The sequence below is a fragment of the Cryptomeria japonica genome, chromosome 7 (assembly GCF_030272615.1).
Source record: "Cryptomeria japonica chromosome 7, Sugi_1.0, whole genome shotgun sequence".
Taxonomy (NCBI): domain Eukaryota; kingdom Viridiplantae; phylum Streptophyta; class Pinopsida; order Cupressales; family Cupressaceae; genus Cryptomeria; species Cryptomeria japonica.
Window position 1 is genome coordinate 763,433,975 of NC_081411.1, and position 15,646 is coordinate 763,449,620.

The 15,646-nt window shown below is 36.4% G+C and overlaps 1 long non-coding RNA gene across 1 annotated transcript; it reads left to right on the forward strand.

The window, feature by feature from the left end:
• The first annotated feature begins 583 nt into the window (after positions 1-583).
• LOC131059972 (uncharacterized) lies at positions 584-2,840 on the forward strand. The gene is made up of 2 exons (XR_009358550.1): positions 584-1,577; positions 1,609-2,840. It is a non-coding gene; the product is annotated as an uncharacterized LOC131059972 (long non-coding RNA).
• The last annotated feature ends 12,806 nt before the right edge of the window (positions 2,841-15,646 follow it).

Consider the following 15,646-nt stretch of genomic DNA (forward strand, 5'->3'; position numbering starts at 1 on the left):
TCAGGGGATTGAAATATGACTGTGAAGAAACCCCTTGTTGGAAAGTTGAGGACCACATCGAATTCCCAATTTATCTTGATCCAGTCCTTATTTTTTGCTCTTAAAGGCTTCGCACTAATTTTTTTTTTGATTAGGGTGATTTCTATCAAAATTGAAGCATGTCTTCATTTTATATACCCTATTTCAACTGAAAGTGGTTTTATATATATTCATGTTTTCAGGCGGTTGGGATTGTCAGCAAGGAATAACCGGCGTGAGAACACTGAATCAGATACGAAACAAAGGTGCACAATGCACTTGGATACATGTCATGAAGCCGCTTCAGGTTTCTAATGGCTTCTGTTATTCTTGTTGGCAGATAAATTAATTATCACGTACTAACCAAACAATGTCTCCAATCGACAATGCACTGAGTAACTTCTAGAGACTTCAGTCCACATTGTTCACGTGTGCACTATTTCACCAATCCACAATTAAATCTGCATCTAAGTCTTCTCTAGAGTCTTCGAAACATTAAATATGTATTTGGCTATTTATAGAATAGACTGGGCCCGTGTTCATCAGAGCCCATTTATGGGTTTCTCTCCTGCTTCTTCTCCTCTATATTTCTGTGTTTCTGTTGTTTTTATCATGGTATCAGAGCACATTCAAATCCTGGGCTGTGGATTGTGTCGTTGTCTGAGCCGTGGGTGAGGAGAAGTGTTGCAGATAGAAAGCTACCACAGTTTGTGTGTGTAGTGTGAGCTGTGATGTGTGACGACTGGATCTGGAGAGCTCTTTCACAGAGATTCTCCTCTCCATTATTTGATGCCTAATTGTTACCTGTGTGTGTTGTGAATTGTGTGTGTGTTGTGAATTGGGTTTGTCTGTGAGCAAAGAAGGAGCTTTGTTTCTTTGTGGGCTCTGCACTGTTTGTAGTCTGGTATATGGGCCATGAGATGACCTGTTTAAGTGTTCGTCTTTTTCTTTGTATGTTGTCAAAAGATGGAGAGTATGTTTATGAATCCAGGTGGGCTTTGTATTACTTGCTGCTTATGTGGTCAACAATACAAAGTCTAAGAGGCATCTCTGTTATATGAATGAGGAAAGCCTGTGGAATTCTCTGTTCTATTTGTGTTATGTTTTTATAAGGAGTTTCCAACAAGATGTCTGATCATGTTTGAAATGTTTTTGGTTGGAGGTGACAAAATTATTGTTTTGATGCAAGGGGGTGCATGATTGGTGGTACACAACACTTCAGAGTTTGTGGTATATATTATTGATGAACCACGTATCTAAAAAGCATTCCTATAGAACTGGCGAGCACAGTGGCTGGTTACCTATGTGTCTGGGTAGATGGTTTGCTTTTGGTTACCTATGTGTCTAGGTAGATGGTTTGCTTTTTATATGGACTCGATAATTTTAAGAAAAAATTTCGAAGTGATGAAAGTTTCCCCATCGCGACGGTCATTGGAACCATGTTAGTGCTGAGTCTCTTGTGATGGTTTGTGGTAAGCCAAAACCACTTGTTTGGGTAAAAAAAACCCAAAGTAATGTGAAATTCAAAGTGATTGTATTAGTTGGGGAAAACCCAAATGGTTATGGGTAAACCGGTTAAAAACCCAAAAGGTTATGGGTAAACCGGTTAAAAACCCAAAAGTTATTGTAAAAATGAAATTTGTAGCGAATCGGTTAAGGGTAAACTGTGAAAACCCAAAGTGTTTAGGGGAAACAAAATTTGTTGTAAATGGGTACTTAAAAAGGCTTGAAACCAGGACCCATCCTAGTTCGATTATGGGGGGATATCAAAAACAATTTGATAATTAATTTATGGGAAGATGTTGGTAGATAAATTAATTATCACCTACCAACCAAACAGTGTCTCCAATCGACTATGCACTGAGTAACTTCTAGAGACTTCAGTCCACATTGTTCACGTGTGCACTGTTTCACCAATCCACAATTAAATCTGCATCTAAGTCTTCTCTAGAGTCTTCGAAACATTAAATATGTATTTGGCTATTTATACAATAGACTGGGCGTGTGTTCATCAGAGCCCATTCATGGGTTTCTCTCCTGCTTCTTCTCCTCTGTATTTCTGTGTTTCTGTTGTTTTTATCAATTCTCGACACAGGGATTGCAATGGAAGTATGATGATAGAAGTTGCCCTTCAGTTCCGTGTCCCAATTGCAAATGTATCCTTTGCCTTCCACGGACATAGATCGTTCTCCTTATTGCGGGGCATCGGTCTGGCAACCCGAAGAACTCTGCAAAAGGTGATTATAACCCACCACAGGAAAGCCTCTGAAAGTTTTCCTGTCGTTCAGATTTCGATGCCCTATCTCAATGCTTTGCTCGACCGGCGTCTTGACTAACTTGCAGAGATTACTCAGCGGCTGCCCTTTCTTAATCTGATCGGATATAATTTATAGAATCTCAAACCAATATTAAATGAATCCGATTTGATTTGATTTGATGCAATTTTTGGTGACTGGAAATTTGGCAGGCAATGGAAAACTAGTAAACAACTCCAGTTTAACAACAACTACTGGAAATTGTTTCCGCGTGAGAAAGTTTCAACTGAAACCTCACAATATATAGCCTATCGGCTATTAAAAAATTAAATTTAAGCTGTAGCGTTCTCCAACGAACCTGCCACTTCTGGTACTTGGTACTGGACAGGGAGGTGTGTGCAACGGATTGTACCGGCCTGAGGATGGGGGCGGTGCAAACTTTCGCCCCCATAGCCAGTGTCGTATGCCGGCACTCCGACATGTAACACTTGGATTTAATTTTAAAAATTGATCCAAACGGCCCATTTCGACTTACTAAAATATATCATTGATATACTTAAAAAGATCTATTCAATTATGTATTGGATGGTATTGAATGAATTAGTATTAGTAGTTCATTTTACACTTTCATTTCATACTTTTTACGAAACAAAATACAAAATACAATGTTGTTCATTTCAAATAAATTTAATTTTAAAGTGGAGAACAAGTTTATGATTACAGCCGGCTTTGTGCCCATCACTCTGAGGGGCTTGTCTTAACCAACACACTCGAAGCGTTGACTGCTTAGAGTTGTTAGCGTGGGGTCCATTCAATCCGTTTCATTTATGAACTGCTATTTCCGTTTTCCCAAACCGTCTCCTATTCTCGTTTCTCCAAAACCGTAGCAGTCACCTGTCACCTACCCACACAATTCCCACTCAAAAGTCAAATCAAATTCAAATCGCCTTTGGCGCGCTGCAGGAGTTGAATGGATTTAACGTAGTAGATAGCCTCAAATGGATGTGGTTCTTCATAGGTCCAGAGGCCGGCTGCAAGATGTATTTCTAGAAATTTCTCTCGAACTTACAGGCGGAGGAAGAGAGACGTTCCCATAGATGTAAAATTGGTAGAAGCAAAGTGCACGAGTGTTACTTTCGCAGCCATTGCTAAAGTGTGAAAAATCCGTCCAGATGTTGCCAACAGTGGGGGCGTGAAAAGCATTGATATTGTTAGTGCTTAGTATACGAGACTGGACTGTTTGAGAGAATTGTGTTTTTTTGTGTTTCTCTGGTAATAGACGTTTGGTATTATTATGCGACTAATGAAATTTGTGTGATTTAAATCATCAATCTTATAGTTGGTTTAAAAATACAGATCCCCTTAATTTCAGTGCTAATAATAATGAAATGTTTATTTCATTGTAATGGTAAATAACAATTTTGTACCAATGAATTCACTAGAATATCCTCAACTTGGTTGATTGAGCTTAATTTCTGGTGCCATTTTATTGAAAGACAGTAAGGTCTAGGTTTTCTATTTCAGATGTTATCTTTTCCTTGTATCTGAGACGTGCTGGATGTGTAAAATGAGATCTTATAGTCTCTCGATTTGATGACAAAGTTCATTATGGTCATTTATTAATATTATAATGTTTCTCAGGGAGAGGTTTATAGTGTGCTTGGCAAGGCGGGGGAGGTTTATAGTGTGCTTGGCAAGGGGCAAGGGGCATGGGGCATGGGGCATGGGGCATGGGTCTCTTTGCTTGTAAACCCCAACCAATGATTCATAGGTAAGATGCTAACTTCTATAAATTTAAGTATAAACAAAGGTTTCAAGCTTTCCTGGCTATCAGTGATTTGGGCTTGACTGTTTTTTGAGATTATGATATTGCTGCCACTTTCAATATATCAGTCAGTCTAGCCATTGGAAGAGGATAAATCACCAATGAAACTATAGTTGCTCTTTTAAAGCTCTGATAAAAGCGCCATAATTCAAGGTTCTAAGTTGCATAGTAAAATAAAATCTATTCCAAGTTAAACTTAATGCGATTCACTTTGACAACAAAGTCTTCAGTGTATTGGTAAAGTTGAATATAAGGTTATAATAGTTTATTTCGAGTATTCATCAAGTATCGATAATTAAATGATTGATGTCTTTAATGTTTTATAAAGTTAGAATTATATTTGTTTGTAATTAAATATTTTGTGTTGTTTTATGATAATGTAAGATAAAAATATGTTTTTATTTACAAAGTTAATTAATATTTTAAAGAGATGGAGATTAGAAATATATTAGATGACTTAGTTTATTTATTATTGTTGGTGTAAATAATTATTCATCTTGGATATTGTTACACCTTAATTAAGTTTACTTAGGTACATGCATTTCATAGTAGTTTGGGTATGAGACACTTGGGTATTTGTGTCACATTGAGATAGTGTGTGTAGGAGAATTTCCACCTTTTATGGTGTTGATCTTGTTGTTACACTCCACATTCAGTGGGTGATCCACCTCATGTGGAATATTATATTGTTTCTCCTACCTACCCACACTTATTTCCTACCTACCCTTGTTTCTTATTGAGCCACATGTCATGTTTGTGTGCTCACATATCCATATAGCCTTGCCTATATAAGCAGGCTCATGTTCATTGTATGTAACGATTGATGATCCAGTTGATCAGTATTTTCATCTTGATAGAATACAATTTATTTCTATCATCTATTTTGTTCTCTCTTATTTGTGCTTTCCATTGCCTCTTGAACTTGGCAAAATCTCACATGGTATCAGAGCCATTAGAGTGTCATTGGTTTGCTAATTGAGAGAAATTTGAGGTTATTTGGGGTTGTGTATTTTGGAATTTTCTATTGCAGGTTATTATTGAAGCTTGATGGGTCAAATATAAGGTTACCATTGGATCGAGGAGTTCCAAGAAAGTCAGTTTTGCCTTTTGTTTCATCCAAATCTGACTTCGGAGGCCAAATCTAGAGGCATTTGAAGTATGACGCTGCGACGAAAATTTTCCAGAAATTATAATTTTGTAGGCATTTTTCAAATAGCGATATCTCACTCATCCAGACTCGTTGGTTCGAGAAATTTTTTTTGTTTTGAGGTAGAATTTTGTGATCTATACAGTGGTACAGAAGTTTTCTAATTTTCGGATACAGGTTTTTCGAAAATCATGAAATCCCGATTTTTACAACTTTGGAGGCTTCGTTTGGGCTCATATGGACTCCTTTTCAGGTGCCATTTTTTTTGAAAGTGCATATTTTTTCATCTACTTTCATAATCTGCCATCTGTTTGCAGTGATTTTAAGTAGAAATTGTACTTTCAGTATTTGGCCATTTTTGACATATTTGGTACTTGTATTTTGCTTGGATCTCAGTTTAGATCACTAGCAGTATTTGTTGAAGTCTCTTAGATCTCATTTTGAGAAGTTGTAAATTGAAATCAGAATTCCACTTTGCCTTGTTTTGCAAGTGGCCCATTGTATACACACTAAGTATAAAGTGCCAAAATCACCATTTTGAGGGGATTTCTTGATTGAGTATTTTTGGGGCGGTGTCTTATGTGATTGTGCCTCTCTCTATCTTATGTTTTTTTCATTTTGATGCTATGGGTTCTCCTAAATTTCCACTTTTAACTCCTCATAATTATGCATCATGGAAAATTAAGGTATGGAGTAAACTAATGGAAAAAGGACTCATTCATTATGTAAATGAAACTATTACAGCACCACCTGATCCTAAGGCTGATCCTAATGCTCAAATTGAATGGCTTACTAAGAATGCTATGGCACTTGGAACTCTTATAAAGTATGTATCAGATGACCTCATTTTTCACATTGATAAGTGTACAACAATTAAAGAGGCTTGGGATATTTTTAAGAAATTGTATGGTCAAGTTGATGAGATTAAAGGCTACAAGTTTGATAGTGAACTCACAACTTTGGATCCCAAGGATTTTGATACAATCCAAGATTATGTCACAAAAGCAACTGAATTAAGAGCAAAGCTAAAGGATTGTGGAATTGACAAAAAGGATGCTCAATTGGTTTATAACTTGTTGGACAAGCTTCCTTCATAGTATACAGCCTTTGTATCTAGCTTTCACACCCATAGGTTAGCTCAAGGTTCCTCATACAATTCTCCCTCATTTGATTCATTCACGGAGATGTTGATACTTGAGCAATCTAAGTTGACCACGATGGGGATTCTCAAATCTTTAAATTCACAAGCTTTGGTGGCTAACAAAGGGAATCAAAGTAATCAAGGAAAAGGCAAGAATCAAAAGCAACCTAAGTCTAAACCACAACAAGATGGAGCACAATATTCCTCTCCACAACAAGGTGATTCACCATTCTCACCTAAGAGGAAATCATATAAGGACAATCATTTTTATGGATATTGCAAGAAGTCAGGACATGATGAACATCATTGTTATAAGAAGGATATTGATGAGTTGAAGAATCTTCTTGAGAAGAATAGAATCAACCTACCTTCTAGAATGTCTACATTGGCTTCTTCTTCCAAGGATAAAGGAAAGGATCACTCTTTTGGGATAGATAAAGGAAAGGGACAAGCTCTTTGTGCTACTGCAAGTCATGATTCAGGGAGATGGCTTCTAAATTCAGGGGCTTCTCATCATATGGCATCTTCGCAGTCTATGTTTTCTACATTTGAGCCTTGCCACATGCCACAGATTTTGATGGGCAATCATACATACATGGATGTGATTGGGAAAAGATCTATTGCCATTGGGGATAGCTCTTTCAATGATGTGTTGTGTGTACCCCACTTGACAAATAATCTTCTTTCCATCTATCAAATCACACATGGGGCAACTAGGAAAACTGTGGAGTTCACACCTGATTCAGTTATCATTAGAGACTTGGAGAGTGGAGCTATCATTGTGACTGGGGTGGTTGATCATGCATCTCGGTTGTACTCTTTTTCAGATTTTGGTCCTATTGATAAGGTTGGTTCTTCCTATGTTGATGATTCATATTTTGAGGAGAACTTTGGGCATTTGAACTTGGGGATTCTCACATGTGACCCCATTCTTGAGCCTTGCATTTCATCTCCTTCTATTGATATCACACCACAGATTGCACTTGATGATGTAGCTAATGCGACAGTTTTGCCTTCTTATGATTCAGTGCAGTAGGATATTTCATGTCTTTTAGCTTCAGTTGATTGTGATGCCTACTTGACAGACATTGCAGGTTTGTTTGTGGAGTCCTACATTACAGATTTGGGAGACATCATTGATGACATTCATCTTCTTTTTGATGAAGATGATCCTTCTTTGATTGTTGCGAGGGATCACTCTGACCCTCTTGTGCATTCTCTACATGATCAATCTTTAGAGGTTGACATGATTGTGGATACTTTTGTACAACACTTGGAGGAGGTCTCTTTATCTTTTGAGGAGACATATGAGTCTTTGGATATTGTTCTACATTCATCTCCACTAGATCTTGGAGTGCCTTTTTCAGCAGTGTGGCATAGTTTACCACCTTTGGAGGGGGTACCTTTCAACATCGACATGGGGACACTTGAGCAGTTTTCAGAGATTCCTTTCATCATGAGTATTTTTGCTTCATCTTCCCTTCATGGTTGGGGAGACTTCATGGATACACCTTTGGTTTTGTTTCTTCCTAAGAGAAGGAATGTTGTTCGATGTTCATGCAGCAGTTTCTTCATCATCTTCGATCTTCTATCATTTGTGCAGATTCCAAATTGAGTGGGGGCTTTCTAGTCTCTCTTCTTCTTCTCTCATATGGGGGGGACTTTTTCCTCACATGGGGTTTTGTCTTTCACATACTTCTATGAGAGTTCTTTGTATCTAGTTTTCATTTCTCTTTTGGGGGAGGGTTTTTCCCATTGGGTTTTTCTCTCTTTCCCCGCTTTGTGAGAGATTTCATTGCATTGGTTTGCATGCATTTGCATTTGTACATGGGTACCTAACATGGCTTAGTAGTCGGGACCCATCTTGCATTGCTTAGTTGCATTGTAGACTTAAGTGCATTCCCCTAAGTTGCACTTAAGGGGGGGTGTTGGTGTAAATAATTATTCATCTTGGATAATATCACACCTTAATTAAGTTTACTTAGGTACATGCATTTCATAGTAGTTTGGGTATGAGACACTTGGGTATTTGTGCTACATTGAGATAGTGTGTGTAGGAGAATTTCCACCTGTTATGGTGTTGATCTTGTTGTTACACTCCACATTCAGTGGGTGATCCACCTCATGTGGAATATTATATTGTTTCCTACCTACCCACACCTATTTCCTACCTACCCTTGTTTCTTATTGAGCCACATGTCATGTTTGTGTGCTCACATATCCATATAGCCTTGCCTATATAAGTAGGCTCATGTTCATTGTATGTAACGATTGATGGTCAAGTTGATCAGTATTTTCATCTTGATAGAATATAGTTTATTTCTATCATCTATTTTGTTCTCTCTTATTTGTGCAAAATTTAAGTTGTTTATTATACCTATAATTTCATTAGGTGGTTCTCAAGTTATAATATCATTTGTTTTTAATTCATATTATACTCATTGTACTAACAAATTTCTTGAAAGGTAGAATGTTTTGTCTCTCAACCATAAAAATATCAACATATGACCTTAAATTTTTAATAGTTATTGACATTATAATGCAACTTGCTTTTACTTTTTATTTCCAATGAATAAGTCTCTTATATTAATTTCTATAAAGGGTTATATGTGTATTTATAACTTATTAGAGAACATTGGAGAAGTAATTTAAGTTCTATATTTAAAGCCACAAGTACATAGAGAGACCCAATAATACCTTTTGTATGGTTTTTAATAGAAAAATGATGCATTTGGGTATCTTTTCCTATCTTTCTACAAATTTTTAAAGCTTTCCAACCTAATTTTATGAATTTTATGAAAAGGGAGTATATTTAATAAGTGTCTAGAATGAACTAAAATCTTTTTTAGAATTAATATACTTTAATGTGTCTAGCCATGAAATATAACTCTTGGTAGTCCTAGGAGAATGTGAAATACTTCTAAGGCATGTATTTGAAACTTGTTTTGGGGTTGATCCTTATAAGATAAAATAAAATACTACTGAACAACATATTGATTAACAAAGAAATATCTATGAATTTTTTTTTCAAAACATGAACTCAAGGAATCTTTTCAAAGGTTTGATCCTTGCAAGATAGTCCATAGAGCATTGATTAATAGATGAATATTTATTAAATAATAATTTCAAATAACGGAGCCCATAAATCTTCTAAGGGTTTGGTCCTTGCAATATAGAATAGAAGACAATGTAGAAGATTAATTAATGGATATATATCTATGAAGATTATTGCCATCACACAAAATTTATGGTTTGATGGCTTTAGAGATTTTCATATTGTTTAATAAAAATGGTGTCTTCTATCCAAATAGTTTCCTTCATAATAAAGAGACTATGAAAAATAAGTCCCCTTCAAGCCTTATGACCATATAATTTTTTTATAGGAACGTTATCCGAAATGAAAAAATTTCAAGCTCTTTTCTATCCAAGGTTATATTAATCCATTTGACATGCAATGCTATAATATTATGTTAAATTAACATTAAACTGGACCTCCTCTAGAAACAAGAGGTAGGCAATAGAAATACCAAGCCAGTATGAAAGGGACAAGGAAAAATATCGAGAGAGATTTTGAAGATGTTGATATGAAGATCTCAAAGGCACCTAGAAAGAAAATTAACAAACATGAGTAGTAGCTAAAATGTTAGAGCACACCTAAAATTTCTAGTTACTAGAAAAAAAAGCTTAGTAATGTAGACCCCTAAATTTGCACACTTAATTAAATAAAATTTATTTGTTTAAATATCATTTATCCACCTATTAATTAAATCAACATTTAACTATTATCCCCTTTTCTTCTATACACCCATTAATCAAATTCAACAATTGATTAATTCCACTTTCTTCTATTAAATTAAATAGATTTAATTTATCTGATTAAATTCCTTCTCCCCCATTTAATTAAATTATATTTAATTAAAATAGTTTCTTGCATATAAATAAATCAAATTTATTTATAACCCCCCGCCCCTCCCCCCTCCTTCCCACCCCACCACTTGTATTTTCATATAAATGCAAGTTGCATTTATTTTAGTTTAAATAAATCTTTTTATTTTAATTAAAATCCCTATTTCTCCCACTTGTATTCTCCTACATTTTGCATTAACCTCCCAATCATTCTTCTAGAAGTACTCAAATCCCACTTAATGAGCTTAATTTTTCTAATCATATCACATCCATAAATTTGGGAAGTCACTTCTCCAAATTTGGAAGAAAGTCTTCTAAATGCATTTATGACTTTATCCTTTTCAACAAGTTAACTTGTTGAGTTCCCCAAATTTGTAAGGCTCTTACAAATTAACCTCCAAATTCTTCCAAACAATTAAAGGGTAGTTCAAAAGCCTTGAAGGTTTCTCCCTTCACACAAGCAAAGCCCTCAAAGTCTCCAAAGAGCATTTAATGCTCTTAAGAGACTTCGATTCTTCATCACACCCCCCTTTGCAAAAGATTTTTCCCAATGGACAATATCTTTTACCATTGGATAAAAGCTTTATTCAAAAGGCTTTCCCACATAGGGTTAACCATTAAGTCTTCCAATGCCTTTAATATTTCCTTCCTCTCCTCTGAAACAATCTCATGGCGACACTTGTCAACATGAGATTGGGTTGAAAATATCACATGGATTGATAACTTTCAATCCTAGCCCTTGTCAATATTATTCAATCTTGGCCATCCATTTGACCAATTCTTCTATAAATAGAACTCATTTTCTCATATCAAGGATCACATCTTAGTTATTTGCACCTAAGATATAGCTAAATTGTCTTGTGCAAGCTATCATGAAGTTCCTTTTGTTATCTTTATGCATTTTAGATCATTATAGTTGCATCATAGCATAGGTTTTGTCATGTTAGTTTCTTTTCCATTCTAGATTAATCTCATCTTCACATCATTCTTATGCTAGCTTAATATTACACTAATTTCATCAATTTACAAAAATATCATAGTTTCATAACAATAGCATTTCACTAAGATCATAGTTGCATACATTTAGATTTTAGAATCATATATCTCTCATTCTTTAGGTTGTCATCCTACTGATAAAGTGCTCTTTCAAGTTGAGATCCACCTTGAATGTGAAGGATCCTTGGAAATAGAGGACAATGGGACGTGCTTAGAGTTTTATGTCACTAACTTGTTTTATGATTTCAATCCCGTAACATAATATTTCATTGGTGTGCTTGAATTGTTTGTTTCTCATTTGAAGGATTCCACACTTTTCAAGCATACATTTATGGCCCCCATCATGGGGCTACCATAAAATTTCTAACATTTTTTCGCAGGTTCACGCCAAGAGAGTTTTAGCGCATACAACATTTCTTGTAGGGCATCAATACTCTATTTTTGTGCATACAAAATTTCTATTGGCGCCTAAGGTAGTTGTTTTAGCGCATACAATCATTTTTGCAATGCATATAATCTATCTTGTGGAGCATACAAACTCTACTTTGGCACATACAAGAATTGTTCTAGCACATATAATAGTTTTTGAAGTGTATTTAAACTCTATTTTAGCGCATCTGACTATTATTTTAGCACATATGCTATCTGTTTTGGTGCATTTAACACAGAGAGAAGAAAAGTTTTTGTAACAGATTGAAATTTAGGCTTGTGAAGTCCACCATCAAGATAAATTACTACCAATTGGTTTTGTGTAGGTTCTAACAGTGGTTTGCAGGTTCCAAAGGAGTTAAAATTATTTCTTTCTTATTTTATTTCATAGTAAATTTAAAGAACTCTTTATCTTTTCTTTCTTTTTCTAGAAAAAAGGTAAAAAGAACCTCATTTTCATTTAGTGCTTAAAAATAATCAAAACTCTCTTTTTGGTGCTTAAAAGGAACTACATTTTTGCTTTCTTGCAAGGTTAAAAAGAACAACAAAATCAAACTTACTTTTTGCAAGTTAGGATTACACTTATTTTGGTGCTTTCTAAAAATGAACAAAGACAAACTTTCATTTTATAAGGGATAAAAGGAACAATCAACATCTTTTCTTGCAAGTTAAAAAGAACATACCACATTTTCTTATAGAAACACGATTTCTTTTATTGACCAAGTTTGATTTCAAGTCAAAAACAGTTTAATTTTTATATCTTGGCTAATTATTATTTTTATTTAATTTCACAACTAAAAATATACTCTATATATATTAGGTTATTTGATTTATATTGTTTCTACACAATATATGTTTAACTTCAATTAAAAAATATATTAATAATATATTTAATATGAATAAATATAATAAAAATAATAATACGAGTTTTTACTACTCTACATTTTAGTTACAAAAAGAATTTGTCGCTTTGCGTTTTTTCGCTGATGTGGCGCTAAAGTACCTTTGAGGTGGCGTTCGCTGGAGGAGGTTTCCCTCCTCTGCAGAGCTTGCATACTCCTCCTTGCGTTTCAAGTTTTGCATTTTCTTTTAGTAGTTAGTAGCATTTAATTTTCCCTCCCTAGTCGAGCGTGTGTATTTCTCTTAGCTTTAATGGAGGTTGAAACCGATGGTTCGCTTCATTCTTCCCCTCCGCCGCCAGGTTCCCTACCATCTTCTCCGCCCAAACAGTCTTTCTCCGAGGTCGTAGGAGGAGGTGTTGCTTCGGTGGCGTGAGATGCAGGGTTCGTGGTAATGGACGGGGACAATGGAGCCAATCCAAAAGGTAAGGACCCTGGTGCTGGCTCCATTTCTTTCTCCATTTCTCCAAACAAATCTATGGCTAGCGCTATTGCTAATGAGAAATCTAGGCTCAAGAATACTGCAATCTTCTTTGCTTGCGTTGATATTGATAAATGCCCTCTAAGAAAGTTTATGGATGATTGGTTTTATAATTTCTGGAATATCAAACTAGGTTTTCATATTTCCTTTTGTAGATAGTTACAGAAAGGTTTATTCATTGTTTTCTTTAATTCGCATGAAACCCAGGTTGAAATTCTGAAAAAGGTTTACTGGAACATGGGTAAAACCTCATTCCGTGCCTTAGGATGGCCCCCTAAAGCTAATGTTGAAGAGATTTTAGCCCTGTCTTGCCCTAGGTGGCTTGTGATGAAAAACGTCCCTCCCTTCTTATGAAAATTTATCCCTCAAATAGTTGAACCTCTGGGTAAATTCATCCGGATGGATTATTCCCCTCGGCTTGTGCCACACCTAGATGCTAGGGTTCTCCTATCCATCAAGCCTGGGATTGGTTTGCCTAGAATCCTTAAATTTAATATAGATAATGAATTTTTTTGGTGCCCTCTAGAATTTCTTGGAGGCCTGAACGCGTGCTTTCTATGCAAAAGGGATGGCTATATCTGGAAAAATTGCCCCATTATTACTAAAAGAAACCCCAAATTTGCAGAAAAACAAGACTAATGGGCCTAAGCCCAAGCCTCCTAAAAAGGATTCCCATGATCCCATAAACACCTCCTCTGCTCTTGGACAGGAAATACCTGTCTTAGAGGCATGCCCTAATCCTTCCCTCTCTGCTCCTACTCCTCCCCTCAACCCCCCTACTGCGACCATTGACACAACCCTGGAAGATAAACAAGAAGATAGCTTCCACGTTGTTACCTCCATAACCAAAAAGCGCAGATGGAATGTGCAACAGATTGCCTTCGATAATCTTAAGGCGGATAATGATGCCTCGAAACAACAAGTCCCTATTCCTACTCATGCTTCTATCTTAGAGGATTTCCCTTCAAACTTTAAGAAAAGCTTTGATGCCCTAGTTATGTGCAGTAATGACACTATGGCAATCGATGGAGATGTGCCTTCCCTGAGGGATAATCCACTCTATGATGACCTCGGAGCCACAGATCTCATCGCCTCCCATAGCGCCATCATTGCTCATAATGAGATCATTCCTCCGAAAGTTTTCAAAGAGCTTGACAGTGATGATATGATCCATGTTATCACTGCCAACACTGGTGTTGACAAAAATTTTGCTTTTGTTCCCACGCATGTGCCCTGGATTGACATGAATGCTACCACTTCTCGTGCTTTAGTCCTTGATGACACCCCCATTGGGAAGAATACATAGGGTGAGGATGAATCTGGGGATGACATTGATGCCTCAAACAATAACATTGCTAAATCCAATAGGAGAGGTCGACCCTTGGGCTCCAAAAATAAGTCCACCTCAAGCCAAAAAAAGGATGGGAAGACTATGCCTGCCAGTGATAGCAGCCTTCATGCTACTAAGGATATGTAATTTCTCTCCCATGTTAGCCATGAAGTGCATCTCATGGAATGTGAGGGGGCTGGAAGCCCCTGACAGAAAGTATATTGTTAAACATTTCCTTGATTCACATAAGGATATTGATTTCTTAATGATGCAAGAAATAAAATCTATCAATTTCAATCTTGAGACTAATCTCAACTACATTTGGAAAAATGCAATAAAGATTTGCTCAAATCATTGCAAGGTAGAGGTGGTGTTGGGATGCTTATCAACTCTAGAGTGTGTAATCAAGTCATTGATAAAGGATGCTCCCCTTGCAACAGGGTTGTCTAGGCCACTCTTAACATTGATAACACCCTCTTTGGGGTTTTCTCTATATATGCTCCTAACGACTATAAAGACAGAATCACCTTGTGGGAGTGGCTCACTTCCTTACCTAACATTCCTTGGATCCTAGGAGGTGACTTTAACATGATTGAAGATTGTGAGGATAAAATGGGGGTAATCCCTTTGAGTGGAAAGGTTCGGAGAAATCTTACTGGGATAAAATGAAATCTTCTAAAAACCTACTTGATCCTTTGCTTGGGAATAAAGCTGAGTCCAAAGGTCTTTGGAACACATGGTGCAATTACCAAAAGGGTGGTCATAGGATATACTATCGGCTTGACAGATTCTATGTTGATAGAGATACCTTCTCCTCTACCCCCTCTGACCAAAACAACCCTGTTGTTGTCTGGCCCTTCACCCTATCCGACCATCATCCTATTTCTGTTGATATCAGACTTACTCACTCCCTCCCTACTGTCAAAAGCAGGAAATTCATTCTTAACTACAATCTTCTTAGTGACTCGGATACCCTCATGGCTATTAAAATCATCAACCTCTTTAATAAAGGCAATAACCATTGGGCCTCACACATTGACAAATGGAATCTTAATGTTAGCTCTTGGCAAAAGCTTTTGCAGACAATTGGTCAGAAAAGGGCCAAGGACTATAGGTTTGAAGAAAGAATTCTCAACTTTGAGTTGATCTGGTTGGAAAATGATCTCCAAGCTAACCCCTCTTGCCCATCTCTAGCCACTCATGTGACCAATGCCAGAAA